At 38.7% G+C, this 19,042-nt stretch overlaps 1 protein-coding gene across 6 annotated transcripts in view; it reads right to left on the bottom strand.

The window, feature by feature from the left end:
* LOC142367250 (semaphorin-6C-like) overlaps positions 1-19,042 on the bottom strand; it is a 191,438-nt gene that overhangs the window by 151,572 nt on the left and 20,824 nt on the right. For 3 of the 6 annotated variants that reach the window (XM_075449228.1, XM_075449233.1, XM_075449231.1), the window contains exon 2: positions 5,543-5,643. The exons of 1 other annotated variant lie outside the window; for it this stretch is intronic. The gene's annotated coding sequence lies outside the window, so the exon portion shown is untranslated. Of the gene's footprint in view, positions 1-5,542; positions 5,647-11,366; positions 11,473-19,042 lie in introns of those variants that run through there. 2 more of the 6 variants (XM_075449230.1, XM_075449229.1) reach the window with 2 other exon arrangements.

Raw genomic sequence — 19,042 nt, 5'->3', positions numbered from 1 at the left:
ACCTTAAATTGGCAAAGTGAAACGTATTTCTGTTGGTTTATCTTCCACCCCTTCCTACCTACTTATAAGCATTGTTTCAACAGTTCCCATGTGTTATAAAATATAGGCTTCTAATGATTAGCAAAGGAAGACAGGCATGATTACACTAACATACTCTGAGACACCAAGGCTTTATGTTTCCAACATAACCACGGAGGTCATGTTAACAATAAAATAACTCAAACAAAATATAATAATTCTCATCTGTCACATGGTGGTTGTGTCCAGCTATTAGCCACGTTCCCTCCTTTAGAAACAAAGCTGGCCACTGATATTTCTACGACCACCACTTCGAAATCTTCCTTTAGAAGTCAAAATCTATAAAAGCTGTGACAGAGTCACAGGGATATACAAGTATTTGGGAGCCGTTTTCTTACTGAACTTTGGAAAATCTAGTGGGTTGACATTACTCTACGTGAGATTTCAATTTCTATTCAATTTTCCAAGAGAGTCCTGGATATGAAACACAAATATGTTCATTTTTGTCGAAATTGAACAGCATCTCAAAGAGGCTCGTAGGAGTTTGTGTGAAACTGATTTCATTTGTAATTTTGGGGGCGTTTGCGGATTCTTGGCCTTTTCAGAGGAAGGTGCAGCTTGGCGTTGGTTTCTCCGTCATTGCAAAGCAGAGCTAGACAAGAAAGAGGAGGAAGAAACCGAGGCAGCATTTGGTGCTTTGGTTGCAGCCGAGTGTTTTTATGTGGCAGCGCAGGAAGTGAGAATTGAATCTGTCGTTAAAAGCAGAAAATTTGGCACCAAACAGCTTTATACAATAGTGTTTGAGCCAAGAGGGTCGGCCTAAGAAATTTAATAAGCTTCACTTATCATCCCAACATAGTTCTCAAATGAGAGAAAGCTACATGCAAGTTGCAACATGAGATCACATTCTGTCATGTTCTCATCAAAATAAATACTACATCTAAAACTCTTGCATGTGCACTATGAGGAGGGAAGCTCACACAGTGTGCAACATGCAGGCAAGTGTCATAAGTAAAGTGACTTTCTGTTTTAGAGGGAAATATATTCTAGGCTACCTTCATGCAGCACTAAACACAGTTTCAGCTCATCACTGGAAACACAGAATTACCTGTTAGGATTATGACAGACACAGAAAATAATGCATTAGTAATAATATGCGTTTCTGCTGAACTGTTTCACTGCATATTTTCCAGTTTGGTATGAAAGAAAAACAGGTGGAGGAGAGGAGATTGCAATTTCTGTAAAAACTGATCTGCAAAATAAATTTAAAAAAGTCCTGAAACTTGGCCGAGATGAAGAGGCTGGCATTTAATTAAAAGCTAAATATCACAATGGAAACAGACTTCATTCATGGCTTTCTATCCATTACGATGTGATTTGTGTGTGTGAAGTTGAAAACAAAAACAAAAAGTGTGCTCTAATTGTGCTTCCAATGACATTTCTTCAGCTGGAGTCATATTGTTTTTTCTTAATGATCTTTTCCTGCCTTCAAAACTCAATATCTAAAAAATGAAAAAGACAAAAAACGACAATGCTTGGCCTCATATCAGACCCAACTTCAGCGTCCCTGCAGTCACTCCAATAAAAAGAGGATAAACTGAAGCAACAAACGCATGAAACAGACGGATTCTGGGTTGGAAGTTGAATCAAAGCTGCTCTCAGCGGGAGCCTGACAAACTGAAGTAAAAATAGAAGGCAGGTCGTTGTTATGGCTGCTCCTGTCAAAATAAATGTTCGATTTTGGGAAAGCACATATAGTTTCATTATCTCCGTTTCAACACACACATATAAATGAGCCACTCCCTGTGGAAAAGAAAGCCTCGGCATCACTGAGAGAAGGTTCTTTTCGAGAAGGTAAAATTACGTATCGACCTGGAATATTTTTTTTTCATGATGACGAGAGGCTTAAAAGATATGGAAATATGTGGAGTATCTCAACAGTTTTAAGTCATGACGTATGTGGAATGCATTCAAACAAGTTAAATGTTGCTGGTGTCACAGACTAAAACTGACAGATACTCCCAAAAACTTTTTTTCACAACCCAATTGAGACTAAAAATAAACAGATATGGAAATAAATGGAAACATTTTGGCGTTCGAGATGGATACATTGTCCAATAAACCCCTCTAAAGATATGCCAGTGTGGTCCCGATTGTCAGATAGCATCCTTGAGGAACTGGATAAGACATATTTATTGTTGTAAATTTAAATAGATAATAATAAAGATAATTTGTAAGGTCAGTATTGCTCTTCTATTCACTTGATAATAACTCATTGAGTAGCTTCATGTTTACATTTTTGGGTCAAAAATTCACCACTGCTGCACTGTACAGTGTTGGTTAAAAGGCAGCAGGGGAAAAAAAGAAGAAAAAAAAAAAAAAAAAAAAAAAAAATCAAAATTAGGTCCAAAAAGTTCAACCGACTTCAAAACTATTGCGTGTTGTGTTTCTAAAGTTTGTTTTCACAGTTTTCTCGATGACCTGCAGTCAAGGTGAGACGTGAGATGCAAAGGCAGAGAGACACTGAGCAGAAGGAGTTAAAACGTTGACATGGAATAACATAATCCAGCTACTACAATGAATAACTGGGCCAGACACAAACGTTTATGTTTCCACACCACTGTCCCTACGAATAAAGATATTTGCCGACAGCTTTTAAGCTCTAACCTTATCCTGAACCCAACTGCAAAGTCAGCATTAAATCTTCAAACAGGCCTCCTCTGACAGGCAGTCTTCATTTTCCAAATATGACCAGAAAACTTCTTAACTTTCCAAAACTAACTTCACCCTCTCCTAAAATCCCATCTGGCCTTAAAAGCACCCTCTTTACACCGATCTTGAGTTGTGCTGTAATGTTATGTTCGTTAACAATTAGGAAAAGTCTGCCTCCCAATATGCTCATTATCACAAATGTCCTCGCTTTCCATCACTGCCTCCATGAAAAAACAAAAACACATTTTCACTGTAATTAATGTTGGTTTACAGTACTGTTCCCATTTTCTGCCAGTGTCCCCACTTCAAACAAATGTTTGCACGAAAATGTATTTACTTTCCAAACATTCCTCACTTTAAAGCTAGCACTGGTCCCCAAAAAGATTTGAAAAAGGGAAAAAAAAAAAAAAAAAAAAGGAAACCAAGTAAACTCTCGATCCGGTCAAGGGTTTTTTTGACTGGACAGAATCAGGTTCAATTAGTGAACCTTATTTCAAATCATTTCAAATCTCTTCAATGTAAAATAATGAGAAAATCACATAATCAAAAGGATTTATACGACATTGTTAATATAGGACACAGTGTGTCTTTTTCCTTTCATTAGTAAAACAGCTGCGACTCCCTAATATGAGTATATGAGTGGGAAACTGTTCCATGGGACCTGGAGCATCATGATCCGGTTGAGCATGAAGTTGGGCCCGACGTGCTGACGTCAGTTATTACAGAACAAAGACAGTTTCGTATCAAACTCTTATTCCAAGATTTCATCTTCCTAGTTTTAGATGTCCCAGTTTTACATTTAATTTACCAATAATTGTCTGAAAAAAAAAAAAAAATATATATATATATGTTGTTGTTTACATTATCATTTTGGCAGAATTACTTTGTTTAAAAATTCACGATGCACTTTGCTAACAGATTTCTGTAAAAGAAAAAAACAAACATCCTCAGTTATATCAAGTATAATCCGTGTTTAGAGGAAAGCACATGAAGCAGAAGAACCTGTTGATGTATCACACACAACCTCTTAAACAAGTTGTGAGATTAATTCATAGATTAATTAGTGTTGTCACTCGCAGCTTCCCCATATGAACAGAATTCTAACCACCAATCACTGTTCATAATGCGAACTAAATATCTTAAGGGATTGGAGAGCTTTATTCGTTTGTTTTTGGCTCTTTAATCTCCAAAGTTATGCAGAAACACACACTTCCCTGAGCATAACAGTGTGGCTACGTGTATGGAATAAGTAAATCATCAAACCCTTCCTTTTCATTAATGACGTCTATATATTTCTGTCAATCTAAGCTGGTATTTATAAAGAAAATATCGTAAATATATTGTTTGGACATGAGGGTCTATTTCTATAAAAGTCACCACTTCTGCTGACATATGAAGTAATAAAAATTCTACTCTTTTACCTCTGTTTTAACATCCTTTAAACCTTTAATGATCTAAATCCCCAGAAAGGCACAGTTTTCCCCTCACACATCTCTTTTTGCACACAAATTACCTCTGTACTGCGTTTGAGTATGCCAATTCTAGCCTGAATAAGCTCTTATCTCTTATCCGGAATATTATTTGATCTGTGTGCAAGTTTGTTCAAGTTCAAGCAGATCTTTAACCTTCACTTTTCCCGTGGGATCTCTGAATTGCCCCAAGGCAAACGGGGAAAGCTCCGACTCTACAAGCACATACACAGAGATCCTGAGGCATATGTACTGTACACATCCTCCAGTGTTTGCACATTGATTTCAGTGCAGTTTGTCATAACATATTAACATACACAGAAAACAGGATCTGTCCAGAACATTTTGGACATTTCTCAGAGATTTAACAGTACATCTTAGACGGAACTCGTTAACTCCGATTCTACAGAAATGCAATGCTGTGTTTATATTCGGAGATCAACTGTTCAAGCTGAAAGTGAAAAAATAAGATGTTCTGAAACTCTCAATTTGTGAAACAATTACAATACAACATACAATTCATCCTTCTCAGTTTTCTGCTGTATTGGTCACCTTTCGATTAAACATTTTTATACTGGATTTCTTTCTCTACTATCATCTACCTCTGTTCACCTGGCCATTTGTGTGCAGTAGTTGTAGGACTGTAGCAGGAATACTTTCTCTGAAACTTGTGGCCCCAAAAACTCAATGTATTAACTGGATTTATTTGTAAAACATAGTATAAAAGTCAACGAAAAAGAATTAGCCAAATAAACAATCAAAAATCAGAGACAAAACCATCAGTACCCTTAATATAACCCAAACTTGGTCATTCATTTCAATTAAGGTTGTAAATATGCATGCAATAATGGGTTTACATGTTATTTCAACAAATTGTCAGCTTATGTGAACTAATCACTTTGCATTAAAGTAAAATTAATAGAATAAATTATAGGTTTAAGTTGCTTTATTGAATGTCTCTGGGGTTAGTAATGTCTAAGAAATGCAGAAAGAAATATCTTAAAAGAATCCATTTATAATTTCCAATGACTTGAAACTAAAATGTTCAAAATAAATGTACCAGTATACCAAAATATGTCTATCTGAGGACTATAGTTTCTAAAATAAGAGGGTTCAACCCAAACCTGAGGTTAATTAGTGTATGGACTGATGAAATAAAGTATATTTTCAACTGCACAACTGTTTATTTTCACTTTTTAGAGAGATTTCAAGAGCAAAACAGCCTGCTTTAATCTTCACAGCAACACAAGAAGAGAAGGAAGATGTGCAAGTTTACAAAGATAAGAGAGAGCTTCAAATAAAAACAAAATAAGGAGAAAAAGAGGGTAACAATGATTCCTTACCTCGAATTCTGGACTGTCCAAACACAAGCAGCTTCACAGCAGAGTCAGAGTCCAGACTCCAAAAGTAGCTTCAGGTCTGATTGTCTTATGTGTTTACAAATCTGCTGAGAGAAAGTAGAGGACAGGAAGAGATAGGTGTGAAATCAGTGTTTTTCTTATCTTTATCTAGATCCATTGTGAGATGGGTGCAAGTTTCCTTGAGAACCGGGACACCCACAGATCAGGATACAGCTCAGTGGAAGATCAAGTTGATCCAGCCAGACTGATTCAAGTTCAGCATGGGGCCAAATGACACACAGAAATATGTCCTAAGACTTTAGGACAGAAAATGTTGCATCAGGTATTTGTGCTGATTAAATATTATCCATCAGTCTTATATCTCATTTGTAAAAGTAGTAACATTTGACATGTTTGACTTGCTAGGAACTATGGGGAAAAAAAGAAAAAAAAAACGCATTTTCAAGGACAGTATCTTGTGATAACATCTGGGCCTTTGTTTGCACAAGTAAGGATCTTTTTTCCAAGTTATTTTCATGTTGGCAAATCATACCTCTGCATACAATCTGGTCTGGTCCTTACAACCGTTGAAAATTTTTTCACATGTTTACACAAGTAACACGCTCGCACAGATTATAAAGCACATGTACGCACAGCTATTGGACTGTCTGAGAGAGTTATGAGCCTCTTTATACATGTTCTTAGCATCTTCATAGAAAAGATTAGCAAGTACCTACAAGTGATTGGCAAGTTTACTTTAAACATGCGAATAACTTCTATGAATATGCCAATAATGTGTTTAAACAGGTTATTGGCATCGTCATAGCAGTTATATCATGTCTTCAAATGATCAGTATTTAAACAGAGGTTATTAGCATCAAATGTTATTAGCATGATCACACGCTCATGCATAATTACTTCATTACCATCTATAAAGTTATTACCATCTTCATAGATATAGTTGGCATCTTCATAGATATAGTTGGCATCTTCATAGTAGTTATTAGTATATAGGCAAATGTTAATGGCATATATGTTCAAGTTATTAGCATCCTCGTTGTATAAAACAAAATCATTTATATAGCACATTTTATTACACGTAAACCCAATGTGCAAAACCAAGGCAAAACACTGGAAAATAAAGAGGTTTATTAGTATCTTCAAAGTTATTAGCATTCATGCACATATTATTAGCAAGTTTACACAAGTTCTTATTGCTTAAATTGTCAGTTAATTTAATTAATTACCGGTCAAAAAAAAAAAAAAAAGAAGAAAAAAAAAAAGCAAAAGCAAACTCAAACGATATTCTAAGTTATGTTTAGACCTGCAAAATCTTCCAAAGGCTCTGCATTTTTTCGTGCTGGTACCAGCTGTAGCTATATAAACACACACTATAGTTATTGCAACTGTTTTGTTCACACAAGCTAAAGTCTTGTTCAAATAGATAATGTAGTTCAAAGAAGTTAAAACTGCGTTTACACAAGGATGGCAGTAACCAACCCATGCTGAAAGTGAGATTACCCCGCGTCTAGAAGGCTGTTATTTACCGTTGTTTCTCTGTTTTGTTTTGTTTTTTTTTTAGTTTGTTGGGGGGGGGGGGGGGGGTGTTCATTTGCATTCATACTGAAATAAGGAAAAACATTTTGTCTTTTTTTTTTGCAGTCTAGGAGCAATATCTAAATATTTCTCCTTTAATTTGCAGGGATGTCTACTCCAGTCACTTGAATAAAGTGCACACTTGACTGGCTTTAATAAGAAAACTTCCATTGTGAAACCACTGAGCAGCAAGAAAACATAGACATTACAGAAATTCAAATTCAGAATCAAAACTGACTTCTGCTGTAGTTTGACAATATTTGTATTTCCTCCTTGCCTGCCAGTCACAAATCACTATATGCCTCAGCAGACTCGGCGTGGAATGGACAGGTCCCCGTTTTTGGTTTCAAAATATTCCAGATGCACACTTCATGTGCTAGAAGAGCACTTTACTGCGGTTAAAAATGATAAAACTGAACTGAATGTACAGCAGAGAAAGTGAACTATGAGGTCGAGACCGAAAGCATATAAAAATCACCTGTCTGAAATAAAAAGGGCTGCTTAATTTGTAGATAATTAGATTTAGGAGTTTAATGGAGCTTGTGGCCAAAATGTGTAAGACTGTAATCATTTCACATATATATTTCTGTTACATATTTGAACAATTCTTGCATAATATCTCACTTTCTTTTGTTATCAAAAGAAAACATACTGCTTTTTCCCCAGGTTACATAAGCAATGTGTCTATGGCATAAAGTTGATCCATTCATTTAATTCATAGACCAAGCATTTACATTATGTATTACAAGCTAGTATGTCCTAACCTGTTTAGTTGGACACACCCCACTTGTTGCACCCACCATATTCCCAATGGTCTTGGTTACATGTAAACAGAACATAATAGGAAAGTTTTTGTCACTTCTTGGTTGGGTTTTGGCAATAACATCACTTAGTTAAAGTTAGAAAAATAACTCGGCTGGGGTTAAAAAACAGAGACAATATGTTTGATCTAATGTTAGTCAAAAGATACTTTAATCTTCAGAACTGAATCTTGTTGTTAAAATGTTCGATCGTGTGATTAACTAAAACATTGTCAGCTCTTTTACATATGACTGACAGAATTCTTGAGACAAAACTACCATATTTGATGGTAATCTATTCAATAAACATAATTAGATATTTCTGGTAATCCACATCATCTGGTAGACATTTTAGAGCAAATTTAAAATTTGACTCAATATTTCAGTTGGGTTTAAGTCAGTATTTGACTTGGCCATTTAGAGTATAGTTTAAATAAAAAAAAAGGTTGTTCCATCAATTATGGAATAGGATTTTTGACCTTTATGCAGTGATATTGGCCCCAATCATGATGCTACCTCTGCCATGTTTCACAGATGGGGTGAGGTTCTCATGCTGGGATGACACATTGTTCCTTTCTCTGAGGCCCCATCCACACGTAGCCGGGTATCTGCTAAAACGAATATATTTTTCTACATTTGGACCTGTCATCCACATGAAAACGCATAAAAACGCATCGTAAACGAATGTTTTTAAAAACTCCGGGCAAAGTGAAGATTTTTGAAAACTCCGTTTATGCAGCTGCGTGTAGACAGAGATAACCGGAGTTTTGCGTTTTCGAACGTCACAATATGCGCCAAAACAACAACAAATCTGCTTTAAAGTATAAAGTGCGACCTTTGTTTACTGAAGAAGCATGGATGTCTTGAGAACTGTGGTGGTTATTATTGTGCAGGCGCTGTTTACTGCCTTGATTTTACACGCCCGAGTCGTACTCCCAGAGGAATGGCGTGACAATTTTGCATGTCCTGGTCCTCAGTCCTCTCGCTGTCGGAATTATTACGTCCTCATATCGAGGACTGTCATGCAATCACCTGTCAGTGTGCTCAAAAAAGTTGCGTGCACACTTTATTATTTAGCTGATTGGGCAGATTGCGCAAAACAGCAAATTGCATTTGGGTTGTCAAGACAGGTGAAAACGCAGATGTTCAGTTATGTGTGGAAGGAGTTTTTTTTCGAAAACGAGGTAATGTGGAGACAGATTATTTTATAAACGGAGGGGGGGGGGGAAACATTCGGTTTTAAAAATACCCGGCTACGTGTGTACATAGCCTTAGCATAATGTTTCAAATCCAAACCAAAAGTTCCACCGTGGTGTCATTCGTCCACAAAACATTTTTCCAACATTCTTCTGGATTATTCATATGGCTTTTAACCAAGTGCAGCCAAGCAGCGATATCTTTTTTTAGCATCAGTGTACGCTTGATGGTGGGCTTAAAAACACTTCGTTGTTTAGAAGTAAACCTGGGTTCATGTTGCTTCACAATACTCTATTACACTCCTTGTGCTAGGAAGTATCTTTGTCCCTCAGCCCTTCTTAAGGAAGATAACAACGGTCTTGAAGGCTGCCAACAGTTTTTGAATTTCTTTAATTTCTTCACAACTCTCTGACAGAGATTTGCGGAGTCCAAACTTTGTAGAGATAGCTTTGAAACGTTCAAAAACTCCTCTCAGTAATTTCTCAGAAATCTACTTTGTTCATGCAATGACACACTTCCACAAATGTGATAGGAACATTTTATTTTGCCAGTCTGACTCACACTTGTTAAATGATAAGGAGACCCTAAATTCACCTTGTAGTTAACTGCTAGTGATAGAGGTTAACACTCCTCCTAACTTCCCGTCTCCCTCCCTGGACTCAGAGTTTAAAGTTTTAGTCTCTGGCAGCTTGATTGCCTGAGATATTAACAACATCTTAATCTGCTGCAGGTTGCTAAAGGTGATTGAGCCATCAGTGTTAAAGTCTCGTGCTGTTCCAACATCAAAACATGACTTGTCAGATATTCTTTAAAGCACCAACCCCTGATGCCACAGTCCATGACAGCCCCTTACTTTAACAGATTCTTTTTTTTAGAAGAAACTGAAAGGAAAAATTGATTTACTTTTATAAAGCAGCGAACTATGAAGTTCTTGGTATACGGCTGCCAGCTTCCACGTCCAGCAGTTTTTTGTAATTATTTCCCTTTTTCCTTCAGCATCAGAGAGACAGTACGGCAAGAGTAAATAAAACAACAGGCCACAAAGGGGAGGAAGAGTCACGAATGCTCCATTACTCTCCATAATAAGTGCGGGTTTCATTTAAACTTTGTATTTAAATCATGGCTGACAAGAGACACTGAGCTCCTACAAGCCATTACCCAGAAGCCCCTGCTGCACAACTCTGAAACGTCAGCTCACAGAGAGAACAGGGTCGGTTCATTAACGGCCCGCAGCCACAGCCTCAACACGCTTCACGTTTTCATGCAGAAATTCACACAACAGCTGAGTTGAGACCAAATCAATTTGTCTCCATTAAAATCTTGTACAGGCTTTGTAAACTCTCACACACACACACACACACACACACACACACACACAGCTTCCTGGTGACTCTCAGATTGGTACGAGCTGCTAGCCAATATGAGAAGAAACCTCACAGTGAGACTGCCTAATTTGGTGTAAAAATCAGGGATTATCTGCTGCAGCAAGGAACAGGAGGAGGATTGCAGCTGGCACTTAAATGTAAAAGAATACAGGAATACAGCGACTGACTGACAGAATCCCATTATTTCAGATTGATCGTCTCTGACCAATTTTTCAACTAATGTTTCTCGAATGTTTTATATATTCTTTTTATTTTCTTTCTTTTTTTTTTTTTTTTTAATTAATATATCTAAACACCGACTGCCACAAACACTTGCTGGGAAGCAATTAATGTTGAAGTAAATGTTGAAGTGAAGGTTCAAGTGGGGTTACTATTGACAGCAAGGTTGACAAATGTCTTGAGCCTGATTTATTTATGGTCGCCCGGGAAAGGCTTCGGAGAGCCTCCCGGAGAGGCTCTTCGTCGCTTGAGTGCTTGAGTGCGCCAAAATTCCCATCTGTCCGTCGAGGCGACGGAGACTCGTGGAGACCGCAAGGGTTGTGATTGGTCAGCTAACAACATCGTTTCCGGAATCACTTTTCCGGTTTAGCTCCTTCCTCTCTGAACAACAACGCCGCCATTTTTGAAAGAGTTTACCGCGTGCCGGTCAACATTTGGTCAAAATTATTTGCATTTCAAAATCAATAAGCTCCAACTCCAACAAAAGTCTTTCTCTCTCAGTCTCCACCATTCACTGTGAGAAGTGGAATGGAGCCGGAAGGTAAACAATCAATCAACGACTTTCACGTAGGACGTCGTGAGATTGGGTCGTCTAGCGTAGCGACGCCTACTGATCGGGAGGTGAATTACCTTGTGCATCCGACATCCCGACAGAGAACTTCGAAAGGTTTAATAGCCTCTCCGTGACCACGGAGTCGGATAGCGACAGAGTAGCATACCGAAGCCTCCATCTAAAAAAAAAAAACATTAAATAAATGAAAATAAAACAAAAAAACAGACAAGAATTCTTCACCATCTCATGACGGTACAAAGAGAACTCACAAAAAAGGTGGGTGGCTGCGTGAACCACTCAGAAACAGAATTATATTGTTTTGCTTTAATCAGTAGTTACCCATCATGACACCATAAGCTCAATTCGTTTTAGAATGAAAGGTACAGAAAGCCCTCTGAGAGATGCAGTCACACTCCCTCAAATATTCTAAATACCATCCAAGAACTTCTTAGAGATATTTCTGAGCATTTTGCCAAATATAATTCTCAGTTCTGTTCCAGTTGATAGTTTAATAGACCAAAAACAGTCAGTCATTCTCAGTGGCAAGCTCGTCCTTTCTGAGGACGTTCTGCTTGCATGTAATTGCATGTCCTACAAAACTGAATCCCTTTAGGTCTCTAAGTGCTAGTCGAGCAAAACATTTTAAGGTGTTACCTTAAACTCTTGTAGAATGTTACTGTCAAGTTCTTCCATTTTCTATTCAGTGAGTCATTTCAAAAAGTCTGTGAAAAAGTAATTTGCTGTGGCCCTACACTGACACTATAATTTTCAATTAGTCCATTATAACATTGAAGTAATAATAATCTAAAAGTCTTGAAGTGATGCGTCAGACCATTATTTTTCTGGCACTTCTGTGTTTGGAGGCGGTCGCTCATTGAGAGAAGCACTAATGCTCGACAGGCTCCCAATGAATTAAGCCTGCTTTAAGTCCATGAGGTCATTAAAACAGAGAGACTAACAGAAGGGCCATGTTTCCCTGATGCTTTCTACTTTTTTTTTTTTTTTTTTTTTTCCCCACAGCTTGAGCTGGAGTATTTTTTATTTTTTAAATCAATTTCCTCTTTGTGCGTCTTCCTTTCTGCAGTGAGTCGAGTTCATTGGTATCAGAGACTCATCTCCACAAAGTTATATTTGTGTTACTGTTGTGAATAGAAATGGGCACTCATTTGAATGTTTTTTTGTGGATCTGATTGAGATTCTGCTCATATTTGCGTTTCATTTGGATAGAAGACATGTTTTAATTGCTACCTGCCCGGGGACTGCAGATGAAAATGAGCTTGATGCCAGCTCTGAGCCCTCAAAGATAACCCTTTCATTTACAACTGGCTCTTGCAAACAAAATGCAAAACAAATAAAATTAACATCATAGACGCACGACATACTGAGATGGCAGGGCTTAAAGCTGCAGTCTGCAACTCTTTTTCAAGCATAATGCCTGGAACTGTCCGGGGATTCTGAAAGTAGTACATTAAATACCCCAATACAAAAAAAAATGAGTTCTCTAGGTCCCCTATATGTCCCGCTAGGTCCCTCCAAAGCCAGCAGGTTTGTTTACAAAATTGCAGACCGGACCGGTAAAAGGTAACCAATCAGGTTTACAAGCTGGGCTCTGCTGCCTGTCAATCACCGATTGTGCACGCGCGATACAAGGTAGGCTCGTCCCCACGCTTATTTATCTGGACTATTGAACTTCATTACGGGCTAGTCTACTTACTGTGTCTTCCATGATCGCAAATGACAGGTGAGTTGATGAATGAGGAGTCGTGTAAGCGCATCTGGCGTGCACGTCTACGTGCACGAGTTCTCATGTGTTTTGATGGGGCGGGACAGGAAGTTGAATAACTTTTTATTTTTCGGTTAAAAAATAAGCATTTCTTGCATTTTGCGACTACGGAGGTCACCGTTTTCAACTTCAAGCGTTCTGATAGATCATGTAAACTCTTAAAATGCCAAAAAGTAGGACTTTACGTATAACAACAACAAATCTTGCAGACTGCAGCTTTAAACCACAGGTTAGCTTTGCTTTAAGTGAAGTTACTGAGAACTAAGAGAGCAGATGTGTCTGTAGTTAAACTAAATATCTCCAAAACACTAGGACGGGTGTGGTCTGATGAAGCAACTAAGAACACTTCATTAGAACAGATCGTAATAAAGACCAACGAGCATCCGTCACTATATTTGCAAGTGAGGTGACAGTATTACAGGATCTGACTCCAGTCCAGAGGAGTAACTCCCTCTCTATTCCTCACACTCTTGGTCTCCTGAGTCAGCAGTGAGGGCTGGATAGTATCCGGCGGTTCAGATGGTGGAGACTAAGTTTCATTCATATAAATAATAAGGCAGAAGCCTCAGGGTAAAGGAGGAGAGTTGAATTTTGCTCATCAACGGCCAAAGGTTTGTACAAAACAGCTTTTAGCGAGCACACTGGGCAGTAAAGGAGAAGACTTTTCCTTTACTCTAAAACTACGAAAGAAAGGAGTGGCAGAGAGAAATGTGTGTGATGTGATGCACACCCGGTGGGAGCTCTCAGTCAAATTTCTGCTTCATGCAAATGCGGCGGCTGAATCAGATTTGATTGCCAGCATGCCGCAGCGGAAATCACTACCTTCCAAAAAAGCTCCCAGATCTGAATTCTCCCCCAACTGTTAAGGTTGTTCTCGATGAGACTATGAGAGAAGATGTCCTGCTTTACAGAGAAACACCCTGCAAGCTGAAAATCTAACACCAAACAAAATTAAGCTGTTCAACAAAGCGAGATATGTCGGCCAATCATAACATATTATTATGACTATAAAGGGATTTTGTTCAAAGGCCAAAAAAACGCCAACAAGTAATTGCCAGAATCAGGACTGAGGAAAGAAGTACAAATACCTTCTTTGTGAGACCATTTTTACCAGCTGTTATTAAATAGAAGGTTACTAGTTCTGCAATCTTGGGTTAAAAAAATAAACTGAAATTACGACAAGCAGCCACAACCGAAACACCGATTGCAAAACCATGAGCTCAAATGTGTGCCATACTGGCGAAATTAAGACGCCATCATAAAAACAATTACGGATTGATATTTCAAGGTAACTGGATATACACACAATTTGTAATAAGTAGGACATCACCCGTTGGTAAAAAGTGTAACGGTTATATAAAAACACGACTGCTGAGCAGATAAAAGAAAGCACTCTCACTGAGCGCTGGGCACTCGTGTTTGTAACCGCTAATAAAATGAGTGAAGTGTGTCAGAAGTGCAAGTCTAATCCATGCACTTTTAGAAAGCATTAGGCAGTGCAGTGTTCAGTGCAGCTTATAAAATATAAAACCAAATATCACCTTAATTAGTCGCTTGCTTTGACAGAACCACTGGGAACAGAAGTCCACGCGGTGCGAGTCATTATATTTTAACAACTGTGCAAACATTATACCGTCTAGTTTCCGACAGGAAAGAAGCCATTTCTCATTTTGTTTAAACATCCATTATAAATCATGTTTGCAACGTGTGTGAAGGGATTGCCAACAGATGAATCATTCTGCAATCCACAACTGTGAAATAGAAAACATGAGGTAAGAATTTTATGGCTCATCTTTCATCCATTTTCTACACCTGCTTGGTCCTGTTCAGGGTCAGGTGGGGAGTTTGGGGGGGGGGGGGGGGGAGTTGGCTAGAATCTATCTCAGATGCCAAAAGGTAAGAGGTGTGGTACATCCTGAAGAGGTCAACAGTTAATCACAAACAAAGAGACAAACAACCATGCATGCCCACACTCACATATGGTTCCTTACGCAACTTTCATTGCCCACAATGCAACTTGTGTGTTGTTGTAGTAGCAGTTAATGTTTTTTGGATCCTGAAGCAGTGATGAGAATAGTTTTATTTTTATTTATTCGTTCATTTATTTATGTTTTTCAATTACTGATCATCATCATCATCATAGATTAATTACCGGCATTTAAATTGTTTAAAACTTGCATCATGACCTGTCCTGTGAGGCCATTCGGTGTCAGTTTAGCATTTCAATGTTTTAATAACTTGGCAAACCTTGCTAGTATATAAAAGGTGAGTGAAATGTCAAAGTTCACAACTCCTGCTGAGCATCTGTGATGGTACACAGCGCATAAACACATCCTAAAGACCATATAGTCTGTTATATTATAATGTTGAACCAAATAAATAATGACTTGTATTCCCACAGCATGTTCTTCATAAATGCTGTGAAATACTGTCGCAGTGCTGACAGTGAGGTGGTATTGTGCTGCCTGTTAAATGGAAAGAATTCATTCCAAACTCCACAAGCAGACTGAATCTAATCCAGAGCATGAAAAGCTGCGGGGATCCAGCACAGTTCCACCCGGTCCTGCTTCACGCTCACACAGTCTGCAGCCTCCGTGGGTTAATAAGTGTAAATCTGCTGCTGCTGTCTGCAGGAAAGCTGTCAGATCTGTCACCCGCATGCAGATTTACTGCACCGGCGTTACAACCTCAGCGGGTAAAACGCATTGTGCACACACTCACAATGTGTTCCACATGCTGCAGTCTTAAATCTGACCATTAACCTTCAGCATTTATCCCTTGCTGCTCCTTCTCACTGCACAGAAATGTAGAAATGCGTTTAGTGAATGTTTAGGTGAAGAAAACAATGCAGGTGAATGAAAACCCTTTTGTCATGATAAATGTGAAAATTCACTTTCAGCCTCCAAACAAAAACAGCATTTTTATACCTTGAAAACCTTTTTTTTTTTTCTCCCCTCAATATAGCATCCAAGATGTGTAACTGAAAAATTTCTTTGAGCATTTGTCCTGACCTGCAGGGAAGAATCCAGTAGGAATGAGTATTGCAATTCATTTGGGAATCATTTGGAATAATTCTGAAGATTTGCTGAGCAATAACTTGGGAGCATTTGTAAAGTCAGTTGGAGGGATTACAGAAAGAACCTCCCGTCGGGCCCAAGGGTTCAAGCGGGTTGGGGAATGCTCATGTGCAAGAGAGAATACCACATCAAGGAGAAATCATAAAACCAGTTCGAATAAACTTAAACAAAGCTTAAAATAAAACTCATCAAGGCACGAAAAAACTATAAAGAAACAGAAATGAACAAAGAAGTGACAAGTTAACACGGACCTAAAACACTACAACAACAATCCAGAAAGATCACTTACAGCCTGAAAACAACCACAAAGGGCCTAAACACAGAATCAATTAAAATAATTATAGAGACAAAAAAAACAATAGAAACAAAAAATTACAAAGTAGTGACAAAAAAAAAAAAAAAAAAAAAAAAAAGGAATTATACTTGGACTTTGCATGTTTTGCTCCATCGTAGGAGTGACTGGAACCTTCAACACGTCTGATCAACTCACACAAGTCTTTCATGAACAGATAAGGAGTGCACAAACACATTTATCAAAACCCAAATTCACTGTGAATTGATAATAAGGTAATCGTCACACAACACATTTATCAGCTGTGAGCGACTAAAACACCGAGTTCCCATCACACAGAAAGGTTTGTTTGCAGCGACTACTTCATTAACTCTGAACAAAAGCTTTTTTGTTTCCTGCAGTGAAAACAGGTAAGTCTGCTGCTGCTTATTAGCACACAGAAGATTACGAATAAATGGGTTAATCCACTCACTGTTTCAAAGTATGCATGTGTTCACTTTGAGTTTCAGGCCTTGCAGGAACATTTTTGGCCGACTCTCACTATGGGACAAACCTTCAAAAAGGGTTGTTGGAGGGTTTCAGGACATAAGTTAAACCATGTTTTGGGTAGAATTAAGTTGTGGTCCAAACTAGTTTTTAACAAAGGCTGTGAAACCATTCTGGACAAAGCAGTTCTCAACAGGCACAGGAGAAACAAGCCACTGCTTGTTATCAGGTTAAAACGGGGAAAAAAGACATATCTTCAGATAATCTTTTGAGTGCTTGGTATTGACCTTAAAAGTGCCACAAATTGTTCAGCCATAAATTAAAATGAGCTAAAAGAAAGAGAAAAAAAAAAGAGGACCACAATGCTTTGCTCTTTTCAGTTCCAGATGCGTCAGGGCGGTTTAAAGATACATCATGTCAGTCAGGGTCCTCACAAATGTGTGCTTCCGTCTTTGTGAGGTTATTGTGCACTTTGTATGGCCGAAGAAAGGTAACCGGATGAAACTATTGGATAAAGATACAACAAAAACAGCAAGACGAGGGAACAAATGAAAGGGCAAGAAAAACACACACACGATAAAACACGCACACAGCTTGAGTGCGAAATGCACCGCAGCCATCCTGCACATGTTTGGCAGCGAGTAGATTGTGGTAGCTTGGAGGTCAGCCAACAAACACACACACACACACACAAAAGGTCAGCTTAATCTGTTTTATGCATTGAATTTGATTTTCAGAGCCTCTAACATTCCTAAACCCTGAAAATAGAGCCGAGAAAACATGTAGAAACAAATACAGGTGGCGGCTGTGCCGACGAAAACCAGAGCATCTCCAAAGCAGCACATGCACCCTGAATACTTCACATTCCTTCACTTCAAGAGGAAGCTTTCTCCTCCACAGCAACATCTTCATTTGCCACAAGGTTTTTTGTTTTTAAATCAGCAGCTGGAAACACTTCAGAAGACTGCATCGTCTCTGTAACTGCTCAGCCATCAACATCGGCTAACGCACTCCTTTTCACGGGCGTGTTCCTATACGGACTTTAGACGCACCCACGCACAAGCTGATAAATTAATATGGCTGCTGTCATCGGTTTCTCTAATCTAAAGAAAGCATGGGCTGCTGACAGAGAGGGGGAAAAAAAAAAGAGATAAATACCATAGAGGAACCGTTCTGCTTTGAAAGGGAAACCTTGATAGAATTCAATTGTTATTGTTAAACAAGTTTTAGCTTGGCTGCATGCTATTAACTTGTACATCATGCTAAAAACTTTAGCCATTATGAAATGCGTTCCAATCTTTGTTGCTGTTGGGTTTTTCCCTCAATGCTCTTACACTGGCAAAGATAAGCAGATTAAATCCCGTTTCATTGCCAAAAGTAACATGTTTGTTGCCAGTGCTCTGAGGGCTACAACTTCTTCAGAACCAGTCCAGTAACTACCACTTCCTCAAAGGGACACAAACCTGTAACTGCAAACACTTGAAGGAATGAGATTTCACTCTACTCTACAGGCTGTGTTAGACCACAGTTTCTTTGAGATATTCAAGCTAGTTTATTCCTTTTGATTGGACGTCAGCCACACACAATGGGACTGTTTTGCAATTAGGTAAACTTGGTTAATCTATTATCTTTTTAGTGAGTTTTTAGTGGGTTCCAGAGCCTCGATGTGAGATGTCGGTGACCATCCATCCATTTTCTATAACCGGTGAATCCATCAGTCGGGTCGCGGGGGGGGGGGGCTGGAGCCTATCCCAGCGGTCATCTGATCTGGCGAGAAGCAGGGTACACCCTGGACAGGCCGCCAGTCCATCACAGGGCCACACGGAGACAAACGACCACACACACCCTCGCACTCACTCCTAAGGACAATTTTTTTAAGAGGCACCAATTAACCTAACATGCATGTTTCTGGACAGTGGGAGGAAGCCGGAGTACCCGGAGAGAACCCACGCATACACGGGGAGAACATGCAAACTCAGTCAGTGAACATGTTGCTTTAAAAAAAAAAAAAAAAAAAAAAAACTGAACTGAACTGAACTGTGCCTCCCACCCCAACCCCTTTGTAGCCTCAACTGCAGAACTCAGTAACAATTAGCTTTTGCTGTGTTCCCATCA

The sequence above is a fragment of the Odontesthes bonariensis genome, chromosome 18 (genome assembly GCF_027942865.1).
Source record: "Odontesthes bonariensis isolate fOdoBon6 chromosome 18, fOdoBon6.hap1, whole genome shotgun sequence".
Taxonomy (NCBI): domain Eukaryota; kingdom Metazoa; phylum Chordata; class Actinopteri; order Atheriniformes; family Atherinopsidae; genus Odontesthes; species Odontesthes bonariensis.
The sequence above is the reverse complement of the archived record's forward strand: the minus strand, read 5'-3'. Positions and strand labels throughout refer to the sequence as shown.